This window comes from Dama dama, chromosome 27 (genome assembly GCF_033118175.1).
Source record: "Dama dama isolate Ldn47 chromosome 27, ASM3311817v1, whole genome shotgun sequence".
Lineage (NCBI taxonomy): Eukaryota > Metazoa > Chordata > Mammalia > Artiodactyla > Cervidae > Dama > Dama dama.
Window position 1 is genome coordinate 10,504,295 of NC_083707.1, and position 18,036 is coordinate 10,522,330.

Below are 18,036 nucleotides of genomic sequence, written 5' to 3' on the forward strand. Positions count from 1 at the left end.
TCTTCCCGACCCTGAGACTGTGACTTGTTTCTCCTGCATTGGCAGGTGGATTCTTTACCACTGCACCACCTTGGTATCTGTATATGTATATTTTTATACATATAAATATTTAATGCTGTATTTCTTTTTTTTTTTTAATGCTGTATTTCTTTTGGTAGAAATTTCCAAATGAAGACAGAAATTTTATTTCAACATATTAAACTTAACCTTACTATTTTAAAAAATAAATCAGTATCATAAAATTGTAATGTCCTTAAAATATCTCATTAACTTTTATCTCACTAGTTTTCTGATGACTCGATAATTGGATTCTGGTACATAGAGATCTTACCTGTCAATTAACTTTGTATTTTTTCACATCTGACTAAACAAAATTGAGTGGGATTTAATTATTCAGCCCTTGAACTTGAACAATATTTCCTGTCCAAAAGTGTTTCTCAAGCAAGTGGGGATATGTAATCCTTATGCGTATTTATCAAAGCATTCCTTCTTCTCTATACATTTGTACCTAATCTTCATGTTTTATTTCAGATGACTATGAAAGCATTTGTCAGTGTTTGTAGCATTTGATATATGGGGAAATATTCTAATGCTTTTGAATCTGGTTTCTTATATTGATTTTTGCATAGTTTTTACCACACACAAAAAAAGGAGTGAGGAGCACCAGGAAACTCTTGGAGAAGATAGACATGTTTATTATCTTGAAAATGATGGGTTTCATGAGTGCACACATAGGACCAAGCTCATCAAATTGTGTACAGTGAATACATGCAGTATTTTATACCAGTGACACCTCAATAAAGCTGTTTTTAAAAATATTAGGCTGCCATCATTACTGCAAGTAGTTTTGGGTGCAGTATATAGCCATATTAATAAAATTTGATGGGTGCACAATGTATAGACTATATTACTAAATGTATTATTTCTTGCCCACGAGGGGTTTTCTATATGAGACATTGGACTCCAGAATCTATTGGTGTGAGTTCTGATTGTCATTTTCTAGGTAGGTGATCGTGGACAAATCACACAAATTGCCTTTGACTCATATCCTTATTTGTAAAGGAAAACAGAATTATCATGTGCCTTGTTGAGTTCTTGTGACCATTAAGTGGGAAGCTGCGTATGGAATGGCTAGCCCAGGCTGTCTCTTAGGCAAGGTGACTGTTATTCTCAATACTACACAAGTCACTCATATGTCACCGTGGACAGTTGTACTATTAAATTTTTTCAGTTTCTTTCCTCTATTTTGGTTTAGTTTAAAAAAAAAATTGGCCACATTGTGTGGCATTCAGGATCTTAGTTCCCCCACCATGGATCAAACCCATGACCCTAGTACTGGAAGCAAGGGGCCTTAACCACTGGACTGCCAAGGAAGTCCCCTCCTTCCCTCTCTTTGGAAAGAGAAAAGTAAAAGTGAAAGTCGCTCAGTCATGTCAGACTCTTTTCAAGTCCATGGACTGTAGTCCACAAGATTCTCCAGGCAAGAATACTGCAGCCTTCCCTTCTCCAAGGGATCTTCCCAACCCAGGGATCGAACCCAGATCTCCACATTGCAGGCAAAAAGCTGTGTTAAAGATTAGGGATAGCAACAGATAAATGTGATTTATAAGAAAGGTCTTAATGTCGTGGAATAAGGGGGTATAATCTCAATTTTTTAACCTATGAATATTATTCAGTGAAATGTTCAGTACTATAATTATCTCTATCCCAGATATGAAGAAACTAGGGCTAAGGGTCCTGATGCAGGTCAGACTTGGTCCCAGTCCAAGTCACAGTCAGAAGGAGTCAACCCACAGAAAAACATATCGTTATCTAAGTGAAAACAGAGCCAGGGGAGAAATAAATTAGGAGTACGGGATTAGCAATATAAACTACTATACATAAAACAGATAAGCAACCAAAACTTACTGTATAACACAAGGAACAATATTGAATATTTTATAACAATGTATAGTGGAAAATAATCTGAAAAAATGCATGCATATACATATAACTAAATCACCTTGCTGTGTACCTAAAACTAACTCAATATTATAAAGCAGCTTCCCTTGTAGCTCAGTTGGTAAAGGATCTGCCTGCAATGCAGGAGACCTGGGTTCAATCCCTGGGTCAGGAAGATCCCCTGGAGAAGAAAATGTCAACCCACTCCAGTATCCTTGCCTGGAAAATCTCATGGACAGAGGAGCCTGGTGGGCTGCAGTCCATGGGGTTGCAAAGAGTTGGACACGACCGAGCGACTAACACACATACTTTATTAAGGGAAAAATTAAAGAAAAATAAAAGGAAAGATTAAAAAAAGAAGAGGTCAGTCCGTTTGGGGAATTAAGAAATCCAGGGTCAATGCCTTTCCATATCCACTCTGGTGAGATAATCTTTTAGGTTAATTCATAAATACGTTGGGCAGAGTTCCATTCTGGATATTTTCATGTTCAGATAGCTCCCATTAAACCATCTTACAAGTAGTCAGCTGATCCTGATGTTGTGTTTTGAGTGAATTCAATCTCCTCCTCATTGCTTAAAGAAGCTGCAAGGTCTGGCTTGTCCACTGCTCCGTGCTTCGACCACCCTGGTGTCTATTCCTTGCACAGACCTCGCCTCAGTGATCTCCTCTGTGCAACCCAATTGCTAGGCAGGAGCCCGGTCCCCTCTCCCCACACGCCCACCTCCCCACCCTTCAGGTAGCAGCTCGTGGGACCTCTTGCCTCTGTCCCATCCCCTGGAGGCCCTACATCTGAGGTCCTCCCTTTGGCTTCCTCTGTGATAGTGACATGTCTTCTGCCATCTTGGGATCTTGCTAATTACCAACACCAACCAATCAAGCTAACCATCACAAATTTTAACTCTCTTTGAAAGAAATAAACAGTGTATTGTGATTTAACACACACCTACGTACTGAAAAAAAGTCTCTCTCAAGTGATGTCTTATGTTATCAGAAGAATGGGGTGGACTAGAAATAAAAGCATTTTTGGCAGAGGTTACTTTATCAGAGCAGAACAAAACCAGGTCCAAAGAGATTTTTGTTTCATTGTTTATACTTATTGCTTTCCATTAACCTATAGGAAATGAATTCTAAATGAAACCTGTCTTGGGTTTTTTTTTTTCTTCCTAAGAAGTATAGGATCTCTAATGCACATGCAATAATGTTAATAAAAGCCATAAGCAAGGAGAAAATAGATTGATTCAGATACTAAAGATAATGCTAAGGAACATTTGTTGCTATATACATGACACCATTCACTGGGATAAAAAGAGAAAAAGAAGAACCAGTTTTTAATATTCAGGAAAGTAAAACATCATATTGCACTATAAAATGTGGCCTGTTAAAAATGCACAAGTGATTAGCATGAAAACCTATGCAATTTGTACAGGTCAAAGCAGAAAATACAACACATTTTTAGGAGTGTTTTGCAAGAGAACACTAAATATTAAATGTAAAGACTGCAGTTGTGATAGTCAGGTAAATGAAACAATTACAGTGAATGACAATATAACATCACATCAAGATAGATCAGGTGTTGCCCACAATATTTTTAAAATATAATATTTTAAAAATCCATACACAGTGTCAAATTATACAGACAGTTATAGTCTACATTTGTTGATGTGAATGCAAGATTTTAGAATCATATAGAAGCAGGAAATACTTGAACAAAGAAGGCAACTAAATAATATAAAATAAATATGTACAGATTGCCTATAAAGTGTACTTTATTTTCTAAAATCAGTATAGCATAAAATAAGCACAAATGTAAACATTTTAAAACACGTATATTTATGTTTTCCAAAAGTCATTATTGAATTTAAATTGCATTATCTGATCAAATAGAAATTATCTTTCTTTTAAAGAACTGGAACTCAAAAAAAAAAAAAAAAAGAACTGGAACTCATGTGATAAGCCCTGCCTTTTCTTAGCTAACTATTCATTGCTTCCTATCTTTCTAACTTCTTACTATTCCTTAGAATTGTTGAAGCCATGTATCACTATTTTATGTCAATGACATGTCTTTTGTTTAGATTTTCAGGAAAAAATATTTGAGAAAAATAATGTTTCTAAGATAATGCTTCATGATAAAAAAATTAATCTCATTTCTCATAAAATAAATTATTTGAGAATAATCTCTCCACATGGCATCTTGATATTATTGTTACCATTTCCAAATAATATCAATGTTTTCTACATTTTTAGAGGCTAAAAAAAAGAATTACTGTTACACATTAAAAGAATAACCTTTTGGGTCACAGGTAAACTTATCAATCTTACTTCTTTGGAATGTGATTGTAGACATAAAGAAAGATCCAAAATCCACAATCTACTTTATAAAGTACCAAGGTATCGTTTGTAATGAGTCTTGGAAAAATAAAACTTCTGGGGTTTGGCAGGCTGATCACCTTGAAGTTTTTGTAGTGCTCTGCCTGCCAAGCACAAATTTAGGTTCAGATAATTTAGAATTTCTTGGAGGATAGCGCATAATTTAACAACTCCTCTGTAGTACTGGGGACATCAATCAGGTTCAAGAAAGTCCTGGTTTAAAATATCTATGAAATGTCTCACTTGTAAACAAATATTAAGATAGAAAGATACTTTATCTAAGAGTTGAGCTCATAGCTTAAGTTTATTTCTTCTAACAATACATATAAAATCTATGCTACTTACTACCTATTTGTATAGAACCCTGACACTTGTTGAATTCCTTAGCATTTTCTAGTATTTACCTTATTTCAAGGGTTCTGTGAAGGAAACTACAAACTACCCCAATTTTCTCATGTAATATAATCCAATTTAATAGTGCCAAATAAATAAGCCAAAATGTCCATTGAGATTTTGAGTCAAAAACTGAAATTAGTATTAGCTGTGTTAGAACTAGAGAGCCCAGTTGAATTTTTTTTTTTTTCATGTAAGAATAATCTTGCTACAATTTCCAGGTGTCTCCAGGTGGCTAACAGGGTGCACATTTTATTGGAAAGAACAGCAAAAACCTGGTCATGTCAAAGATCCTACCACCTTCCAAAGCTGAGCAGGTGACACTGAGTCTGGAATTTACATCATGATGGACCTGAGTTTGAGCAAACTCCAGGGTCCCCCTGTCCAGTGAAGGACAGGAAAGCCTGGCATGCTGCAGTCCATGAAACAGCAAAGAGTCAGACACAACTGAGCAACTGAACAATGGCAACAATGTTTATACCATTTTGTGTAATTCCATAGACATTAAATACAGAATGGGAAAGACTAGAAATCTCTTCAAGAAAATTAGAGATACCAAGGGAAAATTTCATGCAAAGATGGGTTCGATAAAGGACAGAAATGGTATGGACCTAACAGAAGCAGAAGATATTAAGAAGAGGTGGCAACAATACACAGAAGGACTGTACAAAAAAGATCTTCACGACCCAGATAATCATGATGCACTCACCTAGAGCCAGACATCCTAGAATGTGAAGTCAAGTGGGCCTTAGAAAGCGTCACTACGAACAAAGCTAGTGGATGTGATGGAATTCCAGTTGAGCTATTTCAAATCCTAAAAGATGATGCTATGAAAGTGCTGCACTCAATATGCCAGCAAATTTGGAAAACTCAGCCGTGGCCACAGGACTGGAAAAGGTAAGTTTTCATTCCAATCCCAAAGAAAGACAATGCCAAAGAATGTTCAAACTACCGCACAATTGCACTCATCTCACACGCTAGTAAAGTAATGCTCAAAATTCTCCAAGCCAGGCTTCACCAACACATGAACCATGAACTTCTAGATGTTCAAGCTGGTTTTAGAAAAGGCAGAGGAACCAGAGATCAAATTGCTAACATCCGCTGGATCATAGAGTTCCAGAAGAACATCTATTTCTGCATTATTGACTATGCCAAAGCCTTTGACTATGTGGATCACAATAAACTGTCAAAAATTCTGAAAGAGATGGGAATACCAGACCACCTGACCTGCCTCTTGAGAAACCTGTATGCAGGTCAGGAAGCAACAGTTAAAACTGGACATGGAACAACACACTGGTTCCAAATAGGAAAAGGAGTACGTCAAGGCTGTATATTGTCACCCTGCTTATTTAACTTCTATGCAGAGTACATCATGAGAAACGCTGAGCTGGAGGAAGCACAAGCTGGAATCAAGATTGCTGGGAGAAATGTCAATAACCTCAGATATGCAGATGATACCACCCTTATGGCAGAGATTGAAGAGGAACTGAAAAGCCTCTTGATGAAAGTGAAAGAGGAGAGTGAAAAAGTTGGCTTAAAGCTTAACATTCAGAAAACTAAGATCATGGCATCTGGTCCCATCACCTCATGGGAAATAGATGTGGAAACAGTGGCTGACTTTATTTTTTGGGCTCCAAAATCACTGCAGATGGTGACTGCAGTCATGAAATTAAAAGACGCTTACTCCTTGGAAGGAAAGTTATGACCAACCTAGACAGCATATTAAAAAGCAGAGACATTACTTTGCCAACAAAGGTCCATCTGGTCAAGGCTATGGTTTTTCCAGTGGTCATGTATGGATGTGAGTGTTGGACTGTGAAGAAAGCTGAGCACCGAAAAATTGATGCTTTTGAACTGTGGTGCTGGAGAAGACTCCTGAGAGTCCCTTGGACTGCAAGGAGATCCAACCAGTCCATCCTGAAGGAGATCAGTCCTGGGTGTTCATTGGAAGGACTGATGCTGAAGCTGAAACTCCAATACTTTGGTCACCTCATGCAAAGAGTTGACTCATTTGAAAAGACCCTGATGCTGGGAGGGATTGGGGGCAGGAGGAGAAGGGGACGACAGAGGATGAGATGGCTGGATGCCATCACCGACTCGATGGATGTGAGTTTGAGTAAACTCTGGGAGTTGGTGATGGACAGGGAGGCCTGGCGTGCTGCGATTCATGGGGTTGCAAAGAGTCGGACACTAATGAGCAACTGAACTAACCAACTAACTAAATAGTGTAGAGGACTATAAAGCTGTGTTTATAGATATTAGTTAGAAAATTAAAATAAAATCCAGAAAAGCATATACCCAACAACTCAAAATTCTAATTATTAAGTCATAACATGAGCACAAATGAACCAATGAAATAACTCCTATCAGTTTTGTACAAGCCAAGTGGTACTGAGAGGACCTATGACTTAATGTTGTTTTTTTTTTCTGTTTGTTCTTTATTTAACAAAGTTATTCCCTTGTTAAAACTGTTTTAATAAATTGTTAATTTCCTTTAATATAGAATTTATCAATATTTTCCATTATTTATGTTCATTTTGCAGTGAATAAGACCACTTATTCAAGTGGTCTTGACAAACCATCCCAATTTTGCTATGCATTTCCTAAGCAAAATTCCTAAGCCATTTATGTCATTCCCACTTGCTCTTAAAGAATGTGTGCGGCTAAGTCAGAAATTCCTCATGGATCTGGTTACTACTTTGTTGTGAACAAGAGAAAGCTCTTCTCATGTCAGTAAGATTCAGTGTTTTCTCGCACCCATTTGATGGAATGTGTGTAGCTGCCAAATTGCTCTGCATCAGCTGACCAGCAAGTTTTCACAGGCTTAATAATGAAATTTGGAGCATACAACCCAAATGGCTTTCATATTTACTTTTGAAATGCAGTTATAAAAAATTTTAATAAAAATATTTATTCTCAGTCTGTCTGTTCATCGCTCAGTTGTGCCCAACTCTTTGTGACCCCTGTTCAATTTTCCCAACAGCATATTGTTTACATTAATAATCCAAATTGACTAAAATATATCCCACTTCAAAAGCCAAGAGGAAAAATTTAAATCAGAAGCAGAAATGTTGTAATGTAACCACATATTTGTGAGCTATACCTATACATGATATTGCTAAATACTTTGTTTCATTCACCCTATTTCTCACTAAGGGCTTCCCGGGTACTTTAGTGGTAAAGAATCCACCTGCAGTCCAGGAAATGCAGTAGATGTGGGTTCCATCCCTGGGTTGGAAAGATCCCCTGGAGGACGGCATGGCAACCCACTCCAGTATTCTTACCTGGAGGATCCCATGGAGAGAGAAGCCTGGCGGGCTGCAGTTCATAAGGTCACAAAAAGTCAGACACGACTGAAGTGACTGAGCATATACGCCCACTCTGCACACTAAAGCAAAACAATATTCACACAAAGGCTGCATGATATTGTTCGTGAGGCTCTATTTCTTAAACATGATCTGGAATTTAATTTTCAGTGTGAAGATCTATGACCATATTGGTGGCAGAGATTAAAATTCACCCTTTAGAATGATCAAAGTCTTAAAAAGCCCAACTCATGGAAATCACAATACTATCGATTCATCTTATGCTATAGGGAGCATATAGGCAAGATAAGTTTTATTCTGGACAAGAGAAAGACCAGACTTAAAGAACCCACACCCCGTAGAGTTCAAAAGGGAACTTGTCAGCCCTTGAATTTGCAGCTACTCTTTGTAAGAGCTAATGAGGACTTTGTACCCAAAATATTTGCCACAGTAATCTTCAGAAGTTTCAAAATTACCCCCTAAGAAGTTGTCGAAGGTTGACAAATAATGTCATCTTTGCCTTGATGGTCACGTAAAGCAGTATTTTAAACACAGAACTGAGTACTTAATTTCGGGCTTCCCAGGTGGCAGTGGCGGTAAAGAATCCATTTGCCAGTGTAGGACACACAGGACACATGGGTTCGATCCCTGCATCAGGAAGACCCCCTGGAGGAGGAAATGGCACCCCACTCCAGTATTCTTGTATGGAAAAAGCCATGGGCAGAGGAGTTCAGTGGGCTACAGTCCATGGGACCACAAGCAGTAGGACACAGCTGAGCACAATTTATTTATTCAGCGTAATCATTAGACAGTGCCATGATAAAATACACTTGCGTTCAATTCTGCAAATAACTACCATAGTAAAGGTGGTATATTGGGGGCTTCTCAGGGGGCTCAGTGGTAAAGAATCCACCTGCCAATGCAGGAAACACAGATTTGATCCCTGGCTCAGGAAGATCTCCTGAAGAAGGAAAAGACAACCCACTTTAGGATTCTTGCCTGGAGGGAGGAGCCTTGCAGGCTACAGTCCATAGCATTGCAAAAGAATTGAACATGACTTACCAACTAAACAACAACAAAGGTGGTATATTAGTTTTCTGTTGCTCCTGTAGCAAATGACCACAGACTTAATGCCTGAAAAACAACACAAACTTATTATCTTACGTCTCTAAAGTTCAGAAGCCTGAAATAAACCTGTCTAGCTAAAATTTCCATCCCTATTGGATCATTTCCTTTCACACATCAATTGCATCTTTATCACCTTCCTCACCAAGTAAACGTCCTATTTCTCTATTCTCAGGATCAAAGAGACAATTATCACTCATGTTAGTTTCCACTCTTTTCATTTCCTCATATCCCGTTTTCTCACCTACCCATTTCAACTGGAAATCTGTACACACCACTCCATAGAAATCCCACTTGTTAAGAACACAATTGCCAAGTCAGATACTCATCTTTTCCCTTGTCTAATGTGACTTCAGTAACTTTCAAAACAATTGAAATTTCTTGCTTTTTAAACACGTGTGTCTTTAGTTCTCCTTATCACCACCTTCTTCTGATTATTCCAGCACTTCCTCCTACTTGTTCCCCTTTGTTTCTCCCTGCTGCTCCTCCCCACATAGTGGAGAGTCAAAGCTTGTTGACACTGAAGAGAATGCCTTTGCCGTTGACTATCAAATTCCTAACTCCAGTCGCTCCATTTCACCTCAGCTCTAGACTAATGTAGTTCAGTTCAGTTCAGTTCAGTCGCTCAGTCATGTCAAACGCTTTGAGACCCCATGAATCACAGCACACCAGACTCCCAGTCCATCATCAACTCCCAGAGTTTACTCAAACTCATGCCCATCGAGTTGGTGATGCCATCCAGCCATCTCATCCTCTGTCGACCCCTTCTCCTCCTGCCCCCAGTCCCTCCCAGCATCAGGGTCTTTTCCATGAGTCAACTCTTCACATGAGGTGGCCGGATTATTGGAGTTTCAGCTTCAGCACCAGTCCTTCCAATGAACACCCAGGACTGATCTCGTTTAGGATGGTCTGGTTGGATCTCCTTGCAGTCCAAGGGACTCTCAACAGTCTTCTCCAACACCACAGTTCAAAAGCATCAATTTTTCGGTGCTCAGCTTTCTTCACAGTCCAACTCTCACATCCATACATGACCACTGGAAAAACCATAGCCTTGACCAGATGGACCTTTGTTGGCAAAGTAACATCTCTGCTTTTTAATATGCTATCTGGGTTGGTCATAACTTTCCTTCCAAGGAGTAAGCGTCTTTTAATTTCATGACTGCAGTCACCATCCGCAGTGATTTTGGAGCCCAAAAAAATAAAGTCAGCCACTGTTTCCACTGTTTCCCCATCTATTTCCCATGAGGTGATGGGACCAGATGCCATGATCTTAGTTTTCTGAATGTTAAGCTTTAAGCCAACTTTTTCACTCTCCTCTTTCACTTTCATCAAGAGGCTTTTCAGTTCCTCTTCACTCTCTGCCATAAGGGTGGTATCATCTGCATATCTGAGGTTATTGACATTTCTCCTAGCAATCTTGATTCCAGCTTGTGCTTCCTCCAGCTCAGCGTTTCTCATGATGTACTCTGCATATAAGTTAAATAAGCAGGGTGACAAGAGACAGCCTTGATGTACTCCTTTTCCTATTTAGAACCAGTCTGTTGTTCCATGTCCAGTTCTAACTGGTGCTTCCTTACCTGCATACAGGTTTCTCAAGAGGCAGGTCAGGTGGTCTGGTATTCCCATCTCCTTCAGAATTTTCCACAGTTTATTGTGATCCACACAGTTGAAGGCTTTGGCGTAGTCAATAAAGCAGAAATAGATGTTTTTCTGGAACTCTCTTGCTTTTTTGATGATCCAGCGGATATTGGCAATTTGATCTCTGGTTCCTCTGCCTTTTCTAAAACCAGCTTGAACATCTGGAAGTTCTTGGTTCACGTATTGCTGAAGCCTGGCTTGGAGAATTTTGAGCATTACTTTACTAGCGTGTGAGATGAGTGCAATTGTGCGGTAGTTTAACACAGTGCAGCATTTTCTCTGTATCTCCACTTGGTGTCTAAATTGGAATCTCTATCTCAACCTTAACATTGACTAAACTGAACTCTTGAGCCCCACCCTCTGCAAATGTGGGGATTTTCCCGTTATTAACATCACAGTAGGGCCTCCGTGGTGGCTCAGAGGGAAAGAATCCACTAGCAGTGCAAGAGTCACAGAAGACGCAGCTTCAGTCTCTGGGTGGGGAAGATCCCCTGGAGGAGGGCGTGCCAACCCACTCCAGTGTTCTTGCCTGGAGAATCCCTTGGACAGAGAAGTCTGACGGGCGAGAGTGCATGGGGTCGCGAAGAGTAGGACACGACAGAAGCGACTTCGCACTCATGCACACGAGCGTCACAAGTAAATGGCGCCACCATCCATCCAACAGCTCAAGTCAAAAACCTAGCTTCTCTCTGACCCACATGTAGCCAGCCATGTTGTCTTGTTCCTTCAAGTTATTTCCTAGATCCAAGCACTTCTGTCCACCTTTGCTGCCTCTGTCTCATGAAAACAATCACCCCTTCTCTCAATATTGCTACTATTGAAATGTCTGCTAACACTTTATCTAGCTGGTATGCAGCAAAGAATCCTTTAAAAATTTTAAGTATAAATGTATAACTCTCTAATCCTTGTAACAATTAGAATAAATGAAAACATTTAATCACAGTCTCAGTTTCACATGATCTGGCTCCAGCCTCCCTCTCAAACCTCAGTTTCTACCACTGTCTTCACTTTTCCTTCTTGCTTTAGTTAAGCTGACCTTCTTCCTGATCCTTGAAGAGACCTTACTCATTCCTACCCTTGAACCTGTGAGTGGAATGCTCTTCCCTAAAACCTTGGATCTCAATATGTGCTGCACTGAACATCTAAAATTTTAAAGGCATTGAAGCCGTGTGTGTATATATATATATATACACACACACACACATATATATATACACACACAGACACACATACATGTTATACATATATATATATATATATATACACCTATAATAAAATGATTTTAAAAACACCTTTAATGTATATTTTACATGATGCTTATGGAAGTTCTATTCAGTAGGTATGGGTGCCTTGACCAATGTCAAAAAACCTAAAAGTCGAAGACACAGGACTTAACTGAGATCTTTCATCTCAGAGTTCAGCACTATTGCCACCATATTGAATTGTTTCCTTTACAAACATTCAGGATCAATATCAGCACCCGAACCAAACACCACAGAAAAAGTGTGTGATCTCATTGTCTCTTAATTTAAGAAGACTGAGGGCTTGGGGGAAGAATTTAGTTTCAACCCTTTGAACCATCCACAAGGATACAGAACTTAGCAGCTAATATCACTTTCTGCGTTAGCCGTAACAGAAAGATCTCAATGCCAGGAGGACTGTTTGAAGAAGAAGGCTGTGTCGTGAATACTCCAAACCCTGTTCTCACAGCCTAAGTCTCAAAGCAAGATTTTCTTTTGGAGCTCAGCTTTCCGCCATCGACGTATCTTTATATATTGCTTGTTCAAAACCAGAAAATTAAGGTCTTTAGGCCTCAATACCCTTAAGGTGCTTCTACAAGTCACCTCAAAAGATATTTACCATGCAATGTGTATGTATATACATGTATACATATACACATGTGTGTACACATGTGTGTACATATATACACAATGTACACATGCATATCTATACATACACAAAGCACATATTTTAACTGCATTGTGTATGATTTTAATAGTGGTATTTAGGAGCTTGGACTACACTTTTGTGTGTAGTCAGGAATGTCAACAGTACTTGGAGAAAATGATTCCTTCATGGCAAATCACTTTGCTGTTTAATATATTTTAGCTATAATTATACAGGGGCAAAGACTTAAGGGAAAATCATAGTTACTTTCAGTATATTTTGGACATGAATTTCTGTTTCACTATTGTTTCCAAGGTTTATTTCACACTTATAAATTCTTTTTCAGATTCAAAAAACATAAGGCATCTGCAGAATCTGCAGAGACTATCAAACTCTCAGTAAATGTCCATTTCATTGTAAGACCATAAATTAAAAATCACTAATATACACCAAGATTATATTTTACATCCAAATCCTACATGTTTACTAAGCACAGCTTATGCTATGTTAGAAAAGAGCAAGGCCTATTTGAAAAGAGTAGACTTTTAAAAATTAGTTGACAGATCCAGTTAAACAGAGGCAGATGTGCAGTTGAGATAGTTTGCTGAACATTCGTTTCTGTTAAATAGTAAGTGATAAGACACAAAATTATTTTGAGAATAAGGAAACTAACAAATTTCAAAAATCAAGTACAATTTAAGATTAAGAAAATGTGTTGACTCTGAATTAACATTAACCAGAATTGTTTTCAACATCTTTCAATGCCACTGTGTATCTTCAACTCTGTATTTATGGCATTTAAATTCAAAATGAGAAAAATTCTTGGCATGGTACAGAATCTACACATTATTGATGTATGTTGAAATCCAAACTGAAAATTTTGGTTTCTGTCCTAGTCTAATCCTGCCAAAAGATCCTTGAAAGAAGTAGTTCAAGAGAGTTCTCAGACATCAAATATAATAAAGAAAAGAAAGAAGTCTAACATATTAAATTATAAACATGTGGATGGAATTTCCTTTAAATTACTCCTGAGTCTAAACCTTAAGGGAAAAGAATTTTTTAAAAACACATTTGAGGTTTCCATAACACAAAACATTTGAAAGTTAGACAGGGAATTCAACTACCCTAAAGACAGGAGAGATTTCCACTCTTAATATTGAGTAAACTGAACCTTATTGCCTAGTACTTAGAAATATCTGTACTTTACAATTAAAATGTCAATCCTTATTATGTAACTTTGTAATAAATATTAATGACTCTCTGTTAGTTGAGAGGCTTCTATTTGTTATTTGCTTGTACATTTAGGAGTCAGAAAAACTAAGAAATTAAGAGAAAATGCAAAATAAGGAAGGTATATACTTAGTTTATAATTGAATTTTTATTGAGATAATTGTAAATTCATATACAGTTAAAGAAACAATACCAAGATAACCCACGTACTTGCGAACTAATTTCATCTACTGATGACATCGTCGTCCAAAACCGTGTGCAATGTCCAAGCCAGGATGCTGAAATCAAAACAATTCACTGACCTTATTCAGATTTTCTCAATTTAGGTTACACCCATTTGGAAGTCAATCCTGAATATTGTATTTGGAAGACTGTTGCCGAAGCTGAAGCTCCAATACTTTGGCCACCTGATGCAAAGAGCCTACTCATTAGAAAAGACCTTGATGCTGGAAAAGATTGAAGGCAGGAGGAGAAGCGGGCAACAGAGGATGAGATGGTTGGATGGCATCACCAACTCAATGGACATGAATCTGAGAAAACTCGGAGATAGTGAAGGACAGAGGAGCCTGGTGTGCTGCAGTCTGTGGAGTTGCAAATATTTGGACATGACTTAGCAACCGCAACAGATCATCGAGAAAGCAAGAGAGTTCCAGAAAAACATCTATTTCTGCTTTATTGACTACGCCAAAGCCTTCAACTGTGTGGATTACAATAAACTGTGGAAAATTCTGAAGGAGATGGGCATACCAGACCACCTGACCTGCCTCTTGAGAAACCTGTATGCAGGTAAGGAAGCACCAGTTAGAACTGGACATGGAACAACACACTCGTTCCAAATAGGAAAAGGAGTACGTCAAGGCTCTCTTGTCACCCTGCTTATTTAACTTCTATACAGAATACATCATGAGAAACGCTGAGCTGGAGGAAGCACAAGCTGGAATCAAGATTGCTGGGAGAAATGTCAATAACCTCAGATATGCAGATGACACCACCCTTATGGCAGAAAGTGAAGAGGAATTGAAAGCCTCTTGATGAAAGTGAAAGAGGAGAGTGAAAAAGTTGGCTTAAAGCTCAACATTCAGAAAACTAAGATCATGGCATCTGGTCCCATCACCTCATGGGAAATAGATGGGGAAACAGTGGAAACAGCGGCTGACTTTACTTTTTTGGGCTCCAACATCACTGCGGATGGTGACTGCAGTCATGAAATTAAAAGACGCTTACTCCTTGGAAGGAAAGTTATGACCAACCCAGACAGCATATTAAAAAGCAGAGATGTTACTTTGCCAACAAAGGTCCATCTGGTCAAGGCTATGGTTTTTCCAGTCGTCATGTATGGATGTGAGTGTTGGACTGTGAAGGAAGCTGAGCACCGAAGAATTGATGCTTTTGAACTGTGGTGTTGGAGAAGACTCTTGAGAGTCCCTTGGACTGCAAGGAGATCCCACCAGTCCATCCTGAAGGAGATCAGTCCTGGGTGTTCATTGGAAGGACTGGTGCTGAAGCTGAAATTCCAATACTTTGGTCACCTCATGCGAAGAGTTGACTCATTTGAAAAGACCCTGATGCTGGGAGGGATTGGGGGCAGGAGGAGAAGGGGTCAACAGAGGATGAGATGGCTGGATGGCATCACCGACTCGATGGCATGAGTTTGAGTAAACTCTGGGAGTTGGTGATGGACAGGGAGGCCTGGCGTGCTGCGATTCATAGGGTCGCAAAGAGTCGGACACCACTGAGGGACTGAACTGACCTGAACTGAACTAGCAACTGAACAACAATTTTGTATGTCTGTGTGTTTTTTCCATACAATTTTATCACATATTTGGTTTGTGCGTCCACTCCAGTCAAGACACAACCCACCATCTTTATGGCCTTCACCCTGTCCCCAAACCTTGTAAACCGCTAAATTATTTCCGCTTCTAAATGTTCTCAGTTCTAAAAGTTTCTCATCACCAAAACATTATGAAAGTTTAAGGTTGCATCATACAGTCTTTAGATACAGTTTGACTCATTCACTCTGTGCAATAGTCTATAAATTCTCCAAGTTGCTGTAAGTGTGCACACTCTGGGTTTGGGGTTTTGCTTGCTTTTATTGCTGAGGAGTATCCAATGGTAACTATAGGCCACTGTTTGTTTATCCTGCTGACCTACTAAAAGTCATCTGAGCTGTGTTCAGTTTTTGGTTATTAGAGACAAAGCAGCTGTAAACATTGATATACATAGCTTTGTATGAACATAAATTTTCATGTCTCTAGCATAAATGGCCATGCGTTCAACCATTGGGAAATAAGGTAATAGATGTTTAGTTTTATCAGAAATTGCCAAACTGTTTTCCAGAGTGTTTGTACCATTTTACATTTTCATCCTCTCTAGCATAGGTGTTGTCACTTTTTTTTTTTCATTTTAGCCTTTCTGATAGGCATATCTTAGTGTGGTTTTAAACTGCATTTCCTTGATAGGTAAAAAATTTTTATTCTGTGTGTTTATATACTATATACTATAATGAAGAAGGCAATGGCACCCCTCTCCAGTAGTCTTGCCTGGAAAATCCCATGGACGGAGGTGCCTGGTGGGCTGCAGTCCATGGGGTCGCGAAGAGTCGGACATGACTGAGTGACTTCACTTTCACTTTTCACTTTCATGCATTGGAGAAGGAAATGGCAACCCACTCCAGTGTTCTTGCCTGGAGAATCCCAGGGACGATGGAGCCTGGTGGGCTGCCGTCTATGGGGTCGCACAGAGTCGGACACGCCTGCAGCAACTTAGCAGCAGCAGCAGCAGCATATACTATAATGTATATAATTTTTGATGAAACTTCCTGTCATGTCTTTTGTTGTTGTTGTTCAGTCGCTCAGTCATGTCAGACTCTTTGCGGCCCCATATGGACTGCAGCACGCCAGGCTTCCCTGTCCTTCAGCAGCTCCGGAGCCTGTTCAAACTCATGTCCATCAAGTAGGTGGATATGGATGGGTATCGGTGATGCCATCCAACCATCTTGTCCTCTGCCGTCCCCTTCTCCTCCTTCCTTCAATCTTTCCCAGCATCAGAGTCTTTTCTAATGAGCTGGCTCTTCACATCGGGTGGCGAATATATTGGCGCTTCAGCATCAGTCCTTCCAATGAACACTCAGAACTGATTTCCTTTAGGATTGACTGGTTGGATCTCCTTGCAGTCCAAGGGACTCTCAACAGTCTTCTCCAACACCACAGTTCAAAAGCATCAATTCTTCTGCACTCAATTTGCTTTATATTCCAACTCTCATATCTATACATGACCACTGGAAAAACCATAGCTCTGACTAGATGGACCTTTGTTGACAAAGTAATGTCTCTGGTTTTTAATATGCTCTCTAGGTTTGTCATGGCTTTTCTTCCAAGGAGTAAGTGTCTTTTAATTTCATGGCTGCAGTCACCATCTTCAGTGATTTTGGAGCCCAAGAAAATATCTTAACTGTTTCCACTGTTTCCCCATCTATTTGCCGTGAAGTGATGGGACTGGATGCCATGATCTTTGTTTTTTGAATGTTGAGTTTTAAGCCAGGTTTTTCACTCTCCTCTTTCACTTTCATCAATAGGCTCTTTAGTTTCTCTTTGCTTTCTGCCACAGGGTATTGATAGTCATAACTGTATATAATTCCTTCCCATGCACTGGACCTAGCCCTGATGACCTCATTCTAATAAATATAATCTTGTAAAAGTGATGGGGTATCACTTCTGAAATTATGTTAGGAAAGGACACCACCGCCATCTTGGTAGCACTCTACCAACCCCTTTCTTGGTCATTCTGATGAAGCCAAGAGCCACAACATAAGCTTTCCCACAGAAGGACTCACACAGCAAGGAACTGGGGGCTTCTCCTGGTCATCAGCTTATGAGAAAGTAAACCCTGCCCACAACAATTTCAGGGAGCTTGGAAGCAAATCCACCCCAAGTGGGACCTAAATATCACTGCAGCCCTGGCTGACACTTTAACTGAAGCCCTTTGAGAGACTCAGAGACAGGACACAACTGAGCCACACCTGATTCTGAAGCCACAGGAACGGTGAGACAATAAATGCTGCTTTAAGTCTCAAAATTTTGGTACAGTTTGCCATGCAGCAATACAGAAAGACAACTCATGACTATTAAATCATTTCCTCACATCATCAAT

The 18,036-nt window shown here is 39.3% G+C and overlaps 1 protein-coding gene across 1 annotated transcript in view; it reads right to left on the reverse strand.

Moving 5' to 3' along the window:
• The window catches only part of CCDC102B (coiled-coil domain containing 102B), a 279,289-nt gene that overhangs the window by 234,122 nt on the left and 27,131 nt on the right, over nucleotides 1-18,036 (reverse strand). The window contains exon 2 of the mRNA XM_061130691.1: nucleotides 9,070-9,141. The gene's annotated coding sequence lies outside the window, so the exon portion shown is untranslated. The remainder of the gene's footprint in view (nucleotides 1-9,069; nucleotides 9,142-18,036) is intronic.